Raw genomic sequence first — 17,313 nt, 5'->3', positions numbered from 1 at the left:
ATAATGGACGCTCAGTGGCAGATACAGTGAGCAGAGGCACTTATAACAGAGTTGTAAAAATGCTGCATAAAAAGTATTCATACCTCTATTTTGTGGTGATGGGTGCTCATGTGGATGAATGTGGATGCACAAATCTTGCAATCTTTTACTGAACTTTCTACTGGACGTGCTTTTGAATGACAAGACACTTGCAGGCTGAATTTGTAACGGTACATATGAAGTGTTGTGCAGAGCTGACAGTGTTAGATGCTAACGTCTTCGATGGCATTGCTGGATGCGTATGTGACTATTTACCCGTACCCAATGAGGTAGTGGTGGACATAAAATAGTGGAAAGGGAAGAAGGACTGCTCCTGCTTTACTGGCACGTGGCCCCCGGAGTACTTTGGGAAGCTCACGTGCCACATTCTGCGCTCACCATGCTGGCCAATGGACATGGGACTGTAGGATTATCCAATCAAGTACTGAGGGTGTGGTTCACAGGAAGGGGTGGTCAAACTGTTTCACATTACTCTGCGTAGTGAGGCTGCTGACATGAAGAAAGGCATTGTGTTGACTTTGGGTGATGCCTTTGTGATAGATCTGCACAAGTATGCCCTGGAAAGACACTTTGATGGAAATTTCGGTTTGGAAGGAGTGGACGCATTGTGGTGCACTGTCTATGACTGCAGTTTCGCTGATATGCATGCACTTTGCAGTGACCTGGACACTTTTTCAACAGTCGATTTTGTCGTCATGCACTACGGCGGGCATGCATTTGGGTTACTTGGCTTGTTTAGGTTTGTTCTGTCAACTGAAGATTGATTGATTGTTTTTTGATATTTTATTTCTATTGCGCTCATACACAAGTGTTTCAGAGCGCGACGAGGCAAGGGAGGGGAACAGGGGAGAACAAAACAGCGATCTTACTAGGCCCAGTGACATTGAGAACGCCCAAGTGCATGGGAGAGGGGGGAGGGGAAAGGTGCATGGAAGGGGGAGAGGTGGAAAGTGCGAAGCAGAGGAGAAACAGATAAATAACAATAAATAAATAATAAACGCAACAAACAGTGGTAATGAAGCCAGCAATTTGCAAGTGCTAGGGTTAAGGCAGCAGACAGGGTAGGTCTGATAAGTGCAGGAAGAAAAAGGGGGCTGTATGGGTACAGATACAGACCCAAGTGCAAGGGGTGGCCCGGAGGCAGTGCGGGAGGGTGGCAGGTTGAGAAGGTACCTGGGCCCAAAAGACAGAAGTTGGCCAGGTACACAGTGCCAAGAGACAACAGATCAGCAGGGGAGAGAGGGGGGGGAAGGCAGAAGAAAGAGGAAGGTCTTGAGGTGCTTCCGGAACTGGAGATGGTTCTCCTCAAGTTTTAGAGTGGCAGGGAGGCTGTTCCAGAGGGAGGCCCCAGCTGAAGACAGAGATCTACCCCTAGCTCGTTTCTTAGAAAAACGACTGACCCTGAGTGAGTTGGAGGTAGAGGAGCGAAGAGCTCGAGAGGGGAGGTATTTGCGGAGGGATAGCTGAAGGTATTTTGGACCCAGGCCCCAGAAAGCCTTGTGGACAATGCAGAGGGTTTTGAATTTAATCCTTGCATCCACTGGGAGCCAGTGGAGAGATTTCAGAGCTGGAGAGATACGATCCCAGGGCTTGAGGCCAAGGACAAGTCTTGCAGTCCTGTGCTGGATTAGTTGCAGAGGCTGGAGAGTAGAGGCAGGTAGATTTAGAAAGAGGCTGTTACAATAGTCCAAGCTAGAGAGAACCAGAGCTTGAGATACCATGAGCTTCCGGGGGAAGAAGAGGAAAGGCAGAGTACCTCTGAGGAGGTGCAGTCGGAAATTTGACTTTTTAGAGACCTCAGAGATGTGGGCGGAGAAGGAAAGGGTGGAGTCAAAGATGACCCGGAGGTTCTTAGCCTCGCAGGTGGGGGTAGGAGGAGGGCCAAGGGAGGCTGGCTAGAGAGTGAGGGGAAAGGATGGTTAAGGTGTGCCGATGAGGAGGATCTCTGTCTTGCTGGCATTCAGACAAAGATCATTGGTGGCACACCAATCTTGAATGGCAGTTAGGCAATCAGAGATGAGAGAGGGAGAGGAGGTGGCAGAGGGCAGCCTGAAAATGAGTTGAGTGTCGTCAGCATAGCACTGGAAATTTGAGCAGAAAATGGCAATGCAGTGGGCGAGAGTTGCCAGGTATTGGTTGAAAAGCCAGGGCGAGAGGTTAGACCCCTGGGGAACACCACAGATAGAGAGGAAGATAGATGAAAGGAAGGACCCAAGTTGGTCCTGGGAGGGTCGATCTGAGAGGAAAGAGGTCAGCCAGGCCAGAGCCTGATCAGTGATACCCAGGTTTTCACGGAGACGGTTGAGCAGGATGGTATGGTTGACTGTGTCGAAGGCAGAAGACAGATCGAGGAGGATGGGGACAGAGGGAATGTTAGAGTCAAGGTTGCTGAATGTAGTGAAGAAGCTTTTTCCCACTGCCAAGGTGCTTTTCTCATCCATAACACCAAGAAGAGTGTGGGACAATGTTCATGGATGTTGTTCCGAGCCAGTGGTTGCAAGGTATCTCATCAACAGAATCATGCATACTTTTTTGTCCAATGGTGGGATGTTCTCTGCAACAATGACCTCATTAGGTGTGGAAATGCAGAGTGTTTCCAAGCAAATGGCATTTCGTTGTCGCCCATTGGTAATGCTGTTTTGTTTGCCCATCTACAGAAGGAGCTGAAGAGTTTACTGTAACAATGTGTACACAATAAAACACAACATCAAATAAAAACCGAAAAAGGTGTTTCACTAGAAGCACCTAAAAATAAAAAAAGGCTCTTTTCAGAGATGCCAATAAAAATGAACTCCCCTACCCTGGTTGCAATTTATTCCCCCACGCCTGCACGCAGCACGAAATCCATATCCGGGGATTTTGAGGATACCAATGGAAATGGGACTGTGGAGCCTGAGGTATTGCGCAATACCGTTTCTGGGTGTGGTGTGTTTGCAGAGGACTGTTGTACAGAACTGATACTGTTGCATGGAGAGCTTGTCAATGTGATTGGTGGATGCGCGTGGAACATTCTAACAGTACCCAATGACGGCGTGCTGGAAAGAAGAAAGTGGAAAGGGAAGAAGGAATGTTTCTTCGTTATTGGGGCACGGCCCTCACCGTACTTGGGGAAACGCACGTGCTACATAGTACCATTTTCAGCATGCTACCCATGGGAATGGGACAGTGGAGACTATCGCAACTGAGGGTGTGGGTTACAGGAAGGCCCGTTAATAATTTTCAACTTTACTGTGCGTACTGCGCCAGGCTGACATGGTTGCCATTACTTGCAAAGGCAATGTAGCACAGCAGATTCGATTCACCAGCACTTACAGGGCAAACCTATGTGGCCTGCTACTCTGTTCTGAAAAGCTACAAACAGATTACGGACCAGCTCTGGGGTGTGGCCTTTTGTAGGGCTGCTGTGGAGAACTTGCACCTGGAAAACAGGCCTACATTGTTCAAAAACATATATACATGTGCAACGGCACAATGTGGTGTGTTGTGAGACGCACTTTCTGAAAAACACTACATACATTGGACAACACTATACTTTTCCACTGTCCTAGGGTCCGGATCTTGGTCCCGACATAACGGCCCACGCGCAGCATGGGTGCGGTCGCATGGTGACGTTGCCACTGTTCTCCTTTGGGACGGCTGTCCCCAGGAAACGTTTTGAGTGGCATACTTTGTGCGAATGTGCATAGGTGTGCTATGCACACCGTTGCCTTTCTCTACTGATGAATAGTGCGACACACGTGCACCAACCATTTTGGGAGACGCTGGGTGTTTATAGGGTATAGCAGGTGGGATGCTTATCTGCATTGCTACCTGTAGGATGTGGGTGGGCAGGCAACCTATTTAACATGCGATCGCAAATGCGGCATAGTGGGGGTGTTACCAGGACACAGAGGAACAGATACACATGCGTGTACTTGCACAACGAGCAAACGTCCGCTCCCACACGTAATTATAGGTTGTGCACAACATGCGGACATGCGGGTTGTGCTGGCGTCGTACGGATGCCTCCATTGTTATTGCGGGTTTGGCCGGGCAGGAGCCATGTCTGTAAGACACCTATTTTTTGCTTCATTGCAGTCATTCCTACGAGGACTAATCGCAGCTGAGTCATAACGGCATTTTAAAAATAAACAATACCACATATACACTCAGCAACAATTTCAATGTCATTGTTTACTTGCACACATTCATACACTCCATTAGGAAAGGTAAGGGGTAGCAGAAGTAGATACTTATTCTGGGGAATTAGGGATTTGCACAGGTTGGTTGTGAGGGGAGGAAAGGATTGAGGTATCACCGTAACGTCTCCCATCACACGGATTTTGAGGGGATTTATTTTTATTTAATTTTTTTCATTTGTTACACGCCCAGACCCTGGGGTATCACGGCGTGGCCCCATGTCACATGGTGGTCTGTGACATGGGGAACGGGTTCACGTGGAGATCTGCCAGTGCTGTTTCATTTTGGCCATAATGTACCCTTGCACGCAATCTTTTAAGTCGGCACAATTGTTCTCCAATTCTTCCATTTTCTCTTCCAGGCTGTCCATTTTGCTATTTGCAGAGTTTCTTTCCTTACCTATGCCGGTATGCTGTTGTGGAAGGGGTGCAACTTGTACTGCCGTGCTTACAGTTCCAATATGTTCTCTTACAGAAAAGAAAATGTGTTAGGTGTACATGAAGCAACATATACTACATAAATTACGTTTCACACTTCTGTGAGTACCAATGGGGTTAGTATCATAAGTCATTGTATCACGAGGGACATTTTCATCTAGCCACTATAAGGTGCTTGCCATTGCTACGTACAAAAAAAGTTCTGCTTCTATACTATTGTATACTGCACCACCTGCGCAATTATCAGACAACATGTAGTGTGCTTGCTACGTTTCAGTGATGTTCTGGTCTTAGTACTTTGCCGTCCTTATTTTGGCTGTTTGTTCTTTGTTCGCATGCACAGTAGCAGTGAGGTAAGATTGTTGAAGGGAGATGTCACTTCTGTTGTTGGTGTATTCCGTTATGGTGTACTCCCTATGCCTTTGTGCTGTTTGCTTCATAAGTACACAGTTTGCAGCCCTACCCTATCTTACCTTGCAATTCATGTACATGCCGCTGCTTGCATATGTTCTTGTATTTGCTGAATGGTACCACTATGTAATAGAGCCCCTGCCTTTCTGAGCAGGCTGGATGCCACCCAATGTCTGCGACCAGATGCATACTCTGAGACTGCTGTGCGCATTAAAATGTTGCCCACAGATTCAGTTTGTTGTACTGTACATCTTCAAAAAGTAAGGGTATCCTGCTAAAAACCTATACAATGCACTGAAAAAACTTTGCTGAAGGAACATTATGCTTAAGATGCACTAGTAAAAAACCTATGCAATTCACTGACAAAAAAACGTTGTTAAAGGGACGTTATGGTTAAATTGCACTAGTAAAAACCTATGCAATTCACTCACAAAAACATTGTTAAAGGGACGTTATGGGTAAGTTGCACTAGTAAAAAGCTATGAAGTTCACTGACCAAAAACGTTGTTAAAGGAACGATATGTTTCCGTTGCCCTAAGAAAAACCTATCAAATTCATTGCAACAAGTACTTGAAAGGCACATTACACTTACTTCGCACTAATAACAACCAATCGATATTATGGTTACAAGTAAAAGCAAAAAAAAAACAGAAATTGGCCAGTTATGGTAACCTAAGCAACCATAACTCGCCCCACCACTGTGCACTGCTAAGACTAACACCTATGACATCGAACATGACATCACAATGTTTTTTTGTCAGTGAACTTCATAGCTTTTTAGTAGTGCAACTTACCCATAACGTCCCTTTAACAATGTTTTTGTGAGCGAATTGCATAGGTTTTTACTAGTGCAACTTAACCAAAACATCCCTTTAACAAAGTTTTTGTCAGTGAATATATATATATTTTACTATACCAACGCATGAAGACCCTGACCCGGCAATGTTAAATGAATGGGGGGAAGCTACCAGTGAATGTTCTTTCAAAATGTTGACAATCTTGGTTAAATATGCCAAGAGTGATAGAATCTAGGCATTCAAGGAGATTGAAGTGCTCGAACAAGATGTATACAATGGTCCAGATGCTGAAGCAGCAAATAAAATTAAGATTCAAAGACCAATATCAGTAAATATGAAGAAGAAATAAAAGAACGTAAACAAAGAAAGTTTTTAAGAGACAAGGAAGACTATGCCACAGGCCATATCTATACTTTTGCCAGAAAATATGACAATGTTCGCAAAGTTATTCAAAAAAAGGCAGAGGTCAACGATGAAAATGCAAGTCTGACAGAATCAGAATTAGAAGACGATGCTAGCACTTCCACTGATGTCTCAAACTCTAGCAGTGAGAATACCCCCTTTAGGTTAAATTTTTTAGAGGAAAGGAGACTCTTACATCAAGTGGGAAAAACAGGACAAGTGCGAAATACAAACAAAAGCAAGCAATTCCAAAAAACAATGTCAACAAAAGGAGGTCAAGGGGGCACCGGGGAAAGAGGAAGAAAAGGAAACCAATCGACAGGCCGTCTGACACTCTCTGGCAAAACCAAGAAGAACACCCAGTAGAAGATACAATGCAAGTAATCAACTTATCAGACAGAATCCTGACTCAATATGAACAAGAAGTATTACTAAAGGGTCTCTCTTTTGCCCCACTGCTAACTTTGATTATTCCCAAGTAAGAATCGATCTGTACTGTTTTTATCCGTAAATTAAGACTGACTAAATTCCACGCTAGTTTGAATAACGTACCAACGCCTGGACAGAACAGAATTCCTTCACATTTGAACATTAGTGATATGCCAGCATTAAGAGATCTTGCAAATTTAGGAGAAATGGATACCACCCAGATTCCTTCACATGCAATACAGGATGAGTGGCAAATTGAATTACCAACGGAAATAGATACCTGCATGGCGGCTTCTAGTGGAATGAAAAATAAGTCCAAATTCAACCCTTCTAATGTATTTTGTCCTACGATAGATTTATTTGAGGACCTTGTTATAGATGATCTAAAAAAAAATGGCGATTAGACCAGGTACAGTCCATAATTTGACGAGACTACAATATAAAGCGATGGAAAATTTACAAGCAGACACGTCGATTATTCTTAGATCCTCGGATAAAGGTGGAAATGTGGTAGTTCTTAATACTAAGGACTATCAAAAAGAAGCAGCTCGGCAATTGAACGACACTAGTAACTATGTCAAACTGCCCTGTGATCCTTACCCGGAATATAAAGTGCAATATGACATCATGTTGGACCGATGGTACAGTTTGGAACTCATTACCATTAAAGAGAAACAGTATCTAACCAAAAACCATCCTAAAACTCCAATCATTCACTTTATACCGAAAATCCACAAATCAATCATTAGACCACCAGGAAGACCCATAATGGCATCAATAGATTCTCTCTTTGAAAACACCTCAAAGTTTGTTGACAACTTTCTGTTTCCCTTTGTAGAAACTTTACCTTCTTATACAAAAGATACCACAGCATTTTTGAACCAAATTGCACATATTCCCTGGCAACCTGACTTTCTTTTAGTTACGTTAGATGTTGTTTCTCTTTATACGTGCATCACCCACTCAAAAGGCATACAAGCAGTTAAAAGATTTTTGTCAACCAGATCTCTGAGTTTTTGTGAACATTCCATCATGCTTTTAGATATGCTGTCTCTTATTTTGACTCATAACACTTTCATGTTTGATTCCAAATATTATAATCAAATTTGTGGAACGGCTATGAGCACAGCAGTGGCTCCAACTTTTGCTAATTTGTACATGGGTGCATGGGAAGAAGATCTTTTCTCCAATGACAACTACAAAGAATACACAGACAAAGTAATTATGTGGCAAAGATATATTGTTGATCTATTCATTATCTGGAGTGGGACGAATGTGGAATGGACACATTTTTTTCATATTCTGAATCAAAACCAGCAGAATTTACAATTTACGGAACATAACAGTAAAACCGAAATAGTCTTTTTAGACATAAAGGGGAAAGTCATTGGAAACAGTATAAGCACAGGGTTGCATAGAAAAGAAACAAGTACTAACACATTACTACACGCAACAAGTGCACATCCACAATGTCTCAAAGACAGTATTCCATATGGTGAGTTCTTGCGGGTGAAAAGAAACTGTAGTGAGAATGGAGTATGGGAAACAAATGCTAATAAAACTGCGGCCAGATTCTTAACTCGAGGCTATAAGAAAACAGCTATAAACAAAGCCTACAACCGAACCTGTAACAAAACCCGTGAGGTGATCCTGGCCAAAAAAAGTACACTCAGGGATCAAACAAAGGATCAACCGCATGAAGACTGCTCACCCAGATTCATCACCACATTTAACTCTGGAGCCAATGAAACAAAACAGATCTTAAACAGACATTGGCACCTTTTGAAACGAGATCTGGATATCAGTCCACATTTGCCAACACATGCCACTGTGACCTATAGAAAACCACCTTCTATACAAAATAGACTATCCCCCAGTATGTTCCAATCGTCCAAACAAAGTATTAATACTTGGCTAACCACAAGAAGATCAGGCTTTTATACCTGTGACAAATGTAAAGCATGTCGTCATGGAATGAACATGAACGTTTTCTCACATCCTCGAACGAAGAAAGAAGTTAAAATCAAACGAGATCTGAGATGTTTTACACAATTTGTTATCTATGTGATTACTTGTGCTTGTAATTTATGGTATATTGGTAGCACCAAGCTGGAAGCCACGTTACGAATATTGCAACATCTACGGGCCATCAAGAACCATGATATGTCGTATTCACTTGCAAAACACTTTGAAGAGGTTCATCAAAATGACATTAGTTCCTTCAAATATTTTATTATTGACTCATTAGGAATTCACCCCAGAGGAGGGGACAGATAGCGAACTCTAAGACAAATGGAATCCAGATATATAGTAGACTTTAATACTAAGTATCCGGGAGGTCACAATCGTGACGAAGAATTATATGCATTCCTGGGATCTTGAAAACTCTAAAACTTTAAAACTATTATTATTATTTAGTTACTTGGTTGTATTTATATGACCACATAGGTACATATGTGAGTGTCCGAATTCCCTGCATTTTCAGAATTTTCTGCTTTTTTGCATATTTGGTGTGCCCATATAATGAATTAAGGTTTCTAGCAAATCATGTTTGATTTGGACGTTTATGCATCTATTTGCAGTTCTTTCTGCATCTATTTATTAATTTTTATTCTTCATTGTCTGTAGCACTAATATCTTTTAATCACTAATTTAGTACACATTTTTGGAAATGAGAGTCTGTTTTATATTTGTAGAAATTGTGTGTTGTTTTTATCAATACGTAAAGTGTACTATCATCAAGTTGTAAATCGCATGGAAGTATTAGACCATCTTATACATAGGCTGGTTGAGTTAAAATATATAGGCGCCCGCAAGGGTAAGACACTGCCTTTACTGTGGAACCAGACATACCTATGTGCTTTATTATGAATATTCACAACATATTTTATGGATTACTATGTCTTTCGCAGTATATTCATGTTGAGTTGATTTGATTTGTGTATACTAGAACATACCATGGAGGCACCCGCAAGGGCTAAATACAGCCTCAAGTCACAACATATAGGCGCCCGCAAGGGTAACATACTGCCTTTTTTGCTGTACTAGATCAACTTACGTGTCTTATTATGAATATCTAAAACATGTATTATAGATCTTCATGTCCTTTCCAGTATATCTATGTTGAATTGATTTGATTTATGTATGAAAGAATATACCATGGAGGCACCCGCAAGGGTTACATATAGCCTTATAGCTAATGCATAAACTACATGTGGTTTAAAAACTTGCACTTTATAATAAGCACATTATTGATAGCACACAGCACTTTGATAGTCAATAGTCCACTGATGTTTACATAGCACATAGCACTTTCTTACTTATGAAATATCTGTAATTTTGGTACTAATGCTTATAATATGTATTTTGTAAAACTTTGATAGCGAATTTCAGTTCAGGCTATGATATTGTGTCGGCCCAATTGGGCTGTTGAAACATGCCTAGTGAATTGGAAAATGATGAAGAATTGCTTCCTTCAATTATGTTGGTAATGGTGAAAATAAGGATGCAAATTATATTATCTTAAATCAGTAATTCCGTGCAAAATTGTCCACCTTTAACCCACTTGGGCTAATAGGTATTCGGGATGAGTGCGAGAAAAATTACCAAAGTATATTTAAAACAAAGTGTTTTTAACAAGTGCACTGAAGTGAGAGGTCATATAGTTCCAATATGGCCGCCTTCTTGACTAACCACTGTCATTTTACCTGCGTGTTAAACATCAAAGATGGACTTATACACTTCTTTCTATAATATCACAGTCCTCTCTCTCTGTCACATACCAGACGAAGCCCGAGTAGGGTGAAACGCATTGTTCTTTGTTTGCATCAAAGACTGCTGTTGTCTTCCTTGTCCATGTATTTTAACTAATAAAGGACACTTTAATTGCATGGTACACCAAGACTGCCTGTGGAGTATTTGGAGAAATTCAGCTTTCCGTTGGGAATACAGCCGGAGTGCCGATGTGACTCGGATTGGTTTCCAATCCACCTTTTCTGTATATATCTATATATCCTTTTTTCTTCACACTGATGGAATCAGGCAAAAATTAGCAGCACTCTTCACTTCTCCAATATAAGCAGTCCAGACATCCAGTTCAAAGTTAAAATCCAGTCTTTATTAGTGCCTTGCAAAACGGCACAAACAAATTAAAAAGCCATTAACATGAGGCTCCCCCAAAGTGCAAAGAATTGTATGCGCGTTGGGAACGTTAACGCGTTTCGCGGCTTTTCCTGCCGCTTAGTCACAACAATTCGTCCTCTTGAAACCACAGAGTTTAAAAACAGTGGTGCAGAGCAACACGGCAACCATTACCGCCCAAAGTAGAAGAGGGACTCCCCTGAAAAACACACCCTTCCGGAGCGAGTCAAAGGCGGACATGTTTAACTGTTAAAGCCACTATACTGGCAAATCACAGCTACATGGAAATGACTACTCTTATCCCCATAGGTAATTCATATACATTTACTTTCTATATAAATTTGGAACAGACTACTCGTCTGTTTGGTCCCCACAATGAACTCACCATAACTTGCCCCTAATGATGAGTGTTTGTCATTGGAGTCCCTCTATGCCATGTGTGAGCTTAAATACCTCACAACTACTGGTCGTCCGTCCTGTACGATCTTTGGAACGTCAAATGAGCATTTGCTTTATTAACAAGTCCTCAGTATTGCAGTTAGTTTGTTCACTCAATCGATGCCACTTATGATCAAATGGATGCCAAACCATCACAGAAAAACGCATTATAGTGGTTGTTTTGATGGAACATAGATCACTTATGGGATTATCCTGGACGGCTCATAGTGCGTACTGTATGCCGCCCCCATAGGGGAACTCCCTTTCTATTGCTGAGGTGCTAATACATTCAACAATATTGGGTATACCAGTGATCATCAAAGTGCATTGGTCACTTTAAATATATAGTACGCCAATGCCTATTGGAATGTATCAACCACTTTTAAATGCCTTGTACGGCTAGCATAATCCAGTGCATCAGTTTTTGTAGAGTGCATCAAACATTGTAAAGTGCCTAGTGCAAAAAAAATGATGATAAGATGTAACTGTTCCTGTGCAGTGCATAGTGCATAGATCTGAAATTAGGAACTTTTCACTTTTAATGAAATGCATCAATCTAAATCAAGTGCACCACTCATTGTCCAGTGAATAATGCAGCCAAGTGATGATAAAATTAAAATTCATTACTGTACGGTGCATAGTATATAAAACTGCAAAAGGGGGACTTTACTCATTTGATCAGGACCCTATCCTGTCATCTCCTCGACCTTCTAACATGGCAAATATTTCCACAAACTCTGCATCACCTGTTAAAATAGACTCAAATATAAAAAATGTACAATAGCAATCAATAATCACACCTATATAAACGTATTGGTGCACAGACAATCACCTAGTGAGTTAAAAACATATATGTATATATATGCTAACGAACAAGTTAAAACCTTGTTAAAATACAATCTTTGAGCATCTCTCAGTATTTACGGACTAGATAGTTCCAACAATTTGTTATCTTTCTTAGTTCCCGATATTTGCTGGAAGATTGTAAGTTGGGAAGAACCAAGGAAACCAAGGGAGAAAGAACCATAAGGGGAACAGAGGAAAATAATCTAACACATATCGACCATTGTCCTAAAAATGTATAGAGTTCCTCATCTACGTTGTGTCCATTTGGAAATTTGCTTTCAAAATCCAATATGCAGCGGGTCTCTTTTAGTCTCAGATTCTTTTCTTTATCTCCTCCTCTTGGTCCCGTCTCAATTTGTGTATGCCAAAAAACCCAAAACTTCCCATATCCTTTTCATGATATTCTGCGAAATCTTAAGCCATTGGATAATTGGCATCATTGTTCACAATTGCTCTTACATGTTGTTGAATACGTGTTTTAAGTTTACATTTGGTGCTTCCTATATACCACTTGTTGCATGCACAGGTCAGCACATAAACAACGTATTCCGTTTCACAGGTGATTTTTCCTGATATGGGAACCAGTTGACCAGTGATTGGATGTTTAAAAGAACCTTGAGTTTTGGGCATACTTGCAGATGTTACACCGGGTACATTTGAAGAAACTCTCTTTTTTGTTGTTAACCAACCAGCTCATCTTTCTGCTGTCCTCTTCCTGAGTCATGTAACTTTGAACCAAGACATCCCTTATCGATCTGTTTCTTCTAAAGGTTATCTGTGGGTTGTTACGGAGGTTTTTGTTAAGATCCTGATCCGCCATGAGGATTCTCCAGTGATTAGTTAAAATCCGTCTAATCTTAGGTGCTTGAGTGTCGAAGGTTAGAATTAGTCGGGTACTGTCTTTCTCCATGTTTTTCCTCTCATTATGTTCAGTTCCTGCTATGAGCTTCGAGCGTTCCTTGGCTCTTGCTTTCAGGTATGCCCTCTCCACAACTCTCCTTTGATATTGTTGTTTGGAAAAACCTTGCGCGGTGATTCTACTCTCCATGTCATAGGTTTTCAGGGTGCTGTTATTTCTTCGTAACCGGATGAATTCTCCATAGGGGACACTCCATATCAGATTTTTCGGATGTCCACTATGTGCGTGGAGTGGTGAGTTTGTCCCTGTGGTTTTTCTGTGTAGTTCACTGGTGAGTTTGTTGTCTACTAATCTCACATTAACGTCGAGAAACGTAATCAAAGTACGACTGTGTGTTTCAGTGAACCAGAGATTGTTATCATTGATGTTAAGATGCTTAACAAACTCCATCCATCCTTGTTCGCTCCCTTTCCATATTATGAAGAGATCATCGATGTATCTCAACCAGAGAATGATGTTATCTGTATATTTTTGGTTCATCTCCGTCCACACCTCCCGCTCTTCCGAGGCGCCCATTGTCAAATTGGCATAGGACGGCGCAAAGGTAGTGCCCATAGCGGTTCCTTGTAACTGTTTGAAATATTCGTTATTAAAGAGGAAGATATTATTAGTTAGGCATAGGTCTATCATTAACAATACCATTTGTGTATGCTCCAGATTATTGAGAGATCGAGTTTGTAAAAAGTGTTGGCATGCCTGCTTTCCATATTCGTGGCCAATCGAGGTGTACAATGAAACCACGTCCATGCTTGCTAACAAATACTCTTTTTCCCAGGGAATGTCCTCTATTCTGGATAGGAAATCAGTAGTGTCTCTGAGGTACGATGGTAATGTCGAGACAAATGGAAACAGGACCTCATCTATGTACTTAGACATATTTTCCAGAGTGGATCCTATCAAACAGACAATCGGTCTTCCTGGGGGCTTTTTCAGGTTTTTATGTACCTTTTTATGTACCTTGGGGAGGAAATAAATAGTTGGTGTAATAGAGTTGGTGATTGTTAGGAATTTACAACTTTCTTCAGACAGAAGGCCTTTAGATCCCCATTCTGTAAGTGACGTCCTAATTTTGCTTTCAAGTTCTTTGATAGGATTTTGAGCAATTTTCATATAACATTTGTTATCATTAAGTTGTTTGTAGGCTTCTCGTACATAATCCTACCTATTCTGCAGGACTATATTGCGTTTCTTATCCGAGGTTCTAATGATGCAGTTTTTTAGTTCATGCAACTCTTGCCATGCCTGTCTGTCTGTGAAAGATAAATTATCGTTCCAGATATTTTTCTGTTCCTTTCTTCTGAGTTTTTTCAAATCTTCAATCACTAAACTTTGAAATGCCTCTATATTATTGCCAAGGTTTGCCCCCAGGTAACCTAGGGTGACCAACCCCAAGTTCCTTTCAAAAATACAAAAAAGGTAGCAGGCGCCCCTCTCTCGAAAGAACAAGGCATGATAACCTGTTCAGTGGTTATTAACCACATTGAGAGTTCGCAGCCATTGCTTTTTGCTCACTGTACCTTCACAGATGGGAAATATCCATTTGCATATCAGTCTTTGTCCCGCCCACAAGGGCAGTCCAGCACCGAAATGCTATGGCAATTCCTCTCTGAAGAAGAGTACCACCAGCAACCCCATACACGTGTTTCAGCCTTGTTGGGCATCATCAGTGAGGTGAAGCTGAGCCTCTCTAAGCACAGTGAGTCCACATCTGGTTGCCCCCAAGTAACCTAGGGTGACCAAACCCAAAGTCCTTTCAAAAATACAAAAAAGGTAGCAGGCGCCCCTCTCTCGAAAGAACAAGGCATGATAACCTGTTCAGTAGTTATTAATCACATTGAGAGTTCGCAGCCATTGCTTTTTGCTCACTGTACCTTCACAGATGGGAAATATCCATTTGCATATCAGTCTTTGTCCCGCCCACAAGGGCAGTCCAGCACCGAAATGCTATGGCAATTACTCTCTTTTGAGAGAGGGGCGCCTGCTACCTTTTTTGTATTTTTGAAAGGAACTTGGGGTTGGTCACCCTAGGTTACCTGGGGGCAACCAGACGTGGACTCCCTGCTCACTGTGCTTAGAGATGCTCAGCTTCACCTCACTGATGATGCCCAACAAGGCTGAAACACGTGTATGGGGTTGCTGATGGTACTCTTGTTCAGAGAGGAATTGCCATAGCATTTCGGTTCTGGACTGCCCTTGTGGGCGGGACAAAGACTGATATGCAAATGGCTATTTCCCATCTGTGAAGGTACAGTGAGCAAAAAGCAATGGCTGCAAACTCTCAATGTGGTTAATAACCACTGAAGATGTTATCATGCCTTGTTCTTTCGAGAGAGGGGCGCCTGCTACCTTTTTTGCGTTTCTATGAAGGACTAACATTTGCAAACACAATTGGTCTGTACTGTGTAAGTAAATATTGTTTACCATTGGTGGCAATTGAAATAGAACATTCATTGCTACATTTGCATAGCAACTTACACCACTTTCATTTGAAAATTTGAATGGACCAGCTAGTTCCGTTTCAGAGTGCTTTTTTCGGAGTTTCTCTTCCTTCTTTGAAGAAGTACCTGGTTTACTTTCCCTAATAGGTTCTTCTTTGTTTGGTGTAATTGATGACCCTTTTCTTTCTTTTCTTTTCTTTGAAGGATTTGCTATCAGATTCTGTTGCATTTCTGATTGAATTACTTTTCTTTTAACATGTTTAAATTTTTCTGGAACAGGATATTGTTTCAGATGGGGGGTGTACAGTGACTGCAGTCTATTGTATTCCAAGATGCAAGGAATATCAGCGGTCAATTTATTTGCATCAAAGTTGATTAGAAATAGAACGTCAATTGTACGTAAGCGGGATAGTGCTACGTAGCTTATGCCTTCTTTAAACACTGTGTTTCCTATATCTAGTAATGCTTTGTCTAGGGTAAGACCTTGGGATTTATGAATGGTGACTGAATATGCAAGAGTTAGAGAAAATTGTTCTCTGCGTACATACATGTCTTTGAACAGAAGGAATCGAGCAGTTGAGCGCCTTATTCTTTTCACTTCTGAAAGTTTGTCAAAGCAAATATTGACAAACTGAATGTTGCTGTCACGAGGGTATGATTGAAAGCCAACAACTGTACCCAGTAACCAGCCCTTGCTCCACGTCAAGGTTATGTTTCAGCATTACTCTACAATTTAAGGATAATTTTAATATTTTTCCAACCTAGCTGTGTTGGATATTGAATTTATTTGAAACTACTTAGTCTTGTTGTGGCTTGCTCACACATGGGTAGTGTCATACCATGTAATTCTAGTTTGTCTGTGGCGCAAATTTCAATTATTGGTTGCATTTCTTTATTTAACATTGTTTCATTGAATTTGATACAGCTTGCAAGAGTTGACATTAAGGCCATACAATTGACATTTTTGTGCGCTGATTGTTCTATAACATCAGTAGCACATGCATTATCGCCGTAAAGTGCATGAATGTGCGGGTTTTTCAATATTGCTTGTGCTTCCTGAGATAGTACAGCAACTCTAATATTTTTCAGGATGTTGGCATAAGTGAGATCTGCAGATTGCCGCATGTTTTCTATTAATTCTCTGCATTGGAAATGTTGCCAAATGTTGACATTTCTTATGCTGCCAATAGTTTTACGGCAGAGTTTGTGTCCTACGGTTGTAAAAATAGGTTCCCCTTTCACAGGTGTCAATTGTAGAAGATCTCCGAAAACGATAATGTGTTTCCCTGCAAAGAGTTGTTCGTAGTTTGTTTTAAGTACTTCTTGCAATCTGAGGTGAATCAAAGCCAACATTAAGTTGGAGACCATGCTCACTTCATCTATTAGTAGCATTTTCATTTGTTTTAATAATCTGCGGAATTCCATTGCAGCTTCTGCAGAAAGTTTGTAGTAGTCTAATTTGTTTTGGTGTTCTACTGGAAGAAGTAGTAATCGGTGTAATGTGACACCGCCTATGTTGTAGGCAGCTAAACCTGTGGGGGCAGTTACAACAGCTGAAAGTTTGTTGTTTGTCAATTGCTGAAGGAACTTGCTGATGATTTTGATTAAGAATGTTTTTCCTGATCCAGCTTCACCACTGACATACAGTAGTATTGGTTTGTAATTTTGGCAGGTACATTCTTTATTTACGTGTTCTACACCATGTGCAATCTGTTTTGGTACATTTTCAAAAATGGTGCGCTGCTCTTTGTTAAGTTTTGTTTGTTGTACAGTTAAGTCTTCTATATTTTCTTGATAGTGACACATGGTGTTTTCCACTTCTGTCATAGCTAATTCTG

Source organism: Ambystoma mexicanum, chromosome 1q (genome assembly GCF_040938575.1).
Source record: "Ambystoma mexicanum isolate Mex_15411 chromosome 1q, UKY_AmexF1_1, whole genome shotgun sequence".
In the NCBI taxonomy this organism is placed as follows: Eukaryota; Metazoa; Chordata; class Amphibia; order Caudata; family Ambystomatidae; genus Ambystoma; species Ambystoma mexicanum.
The sequence above is the reverse complement of the archived record's forward strand: the minus strand, read 5'-3'. Positions refer to the sequence as shown.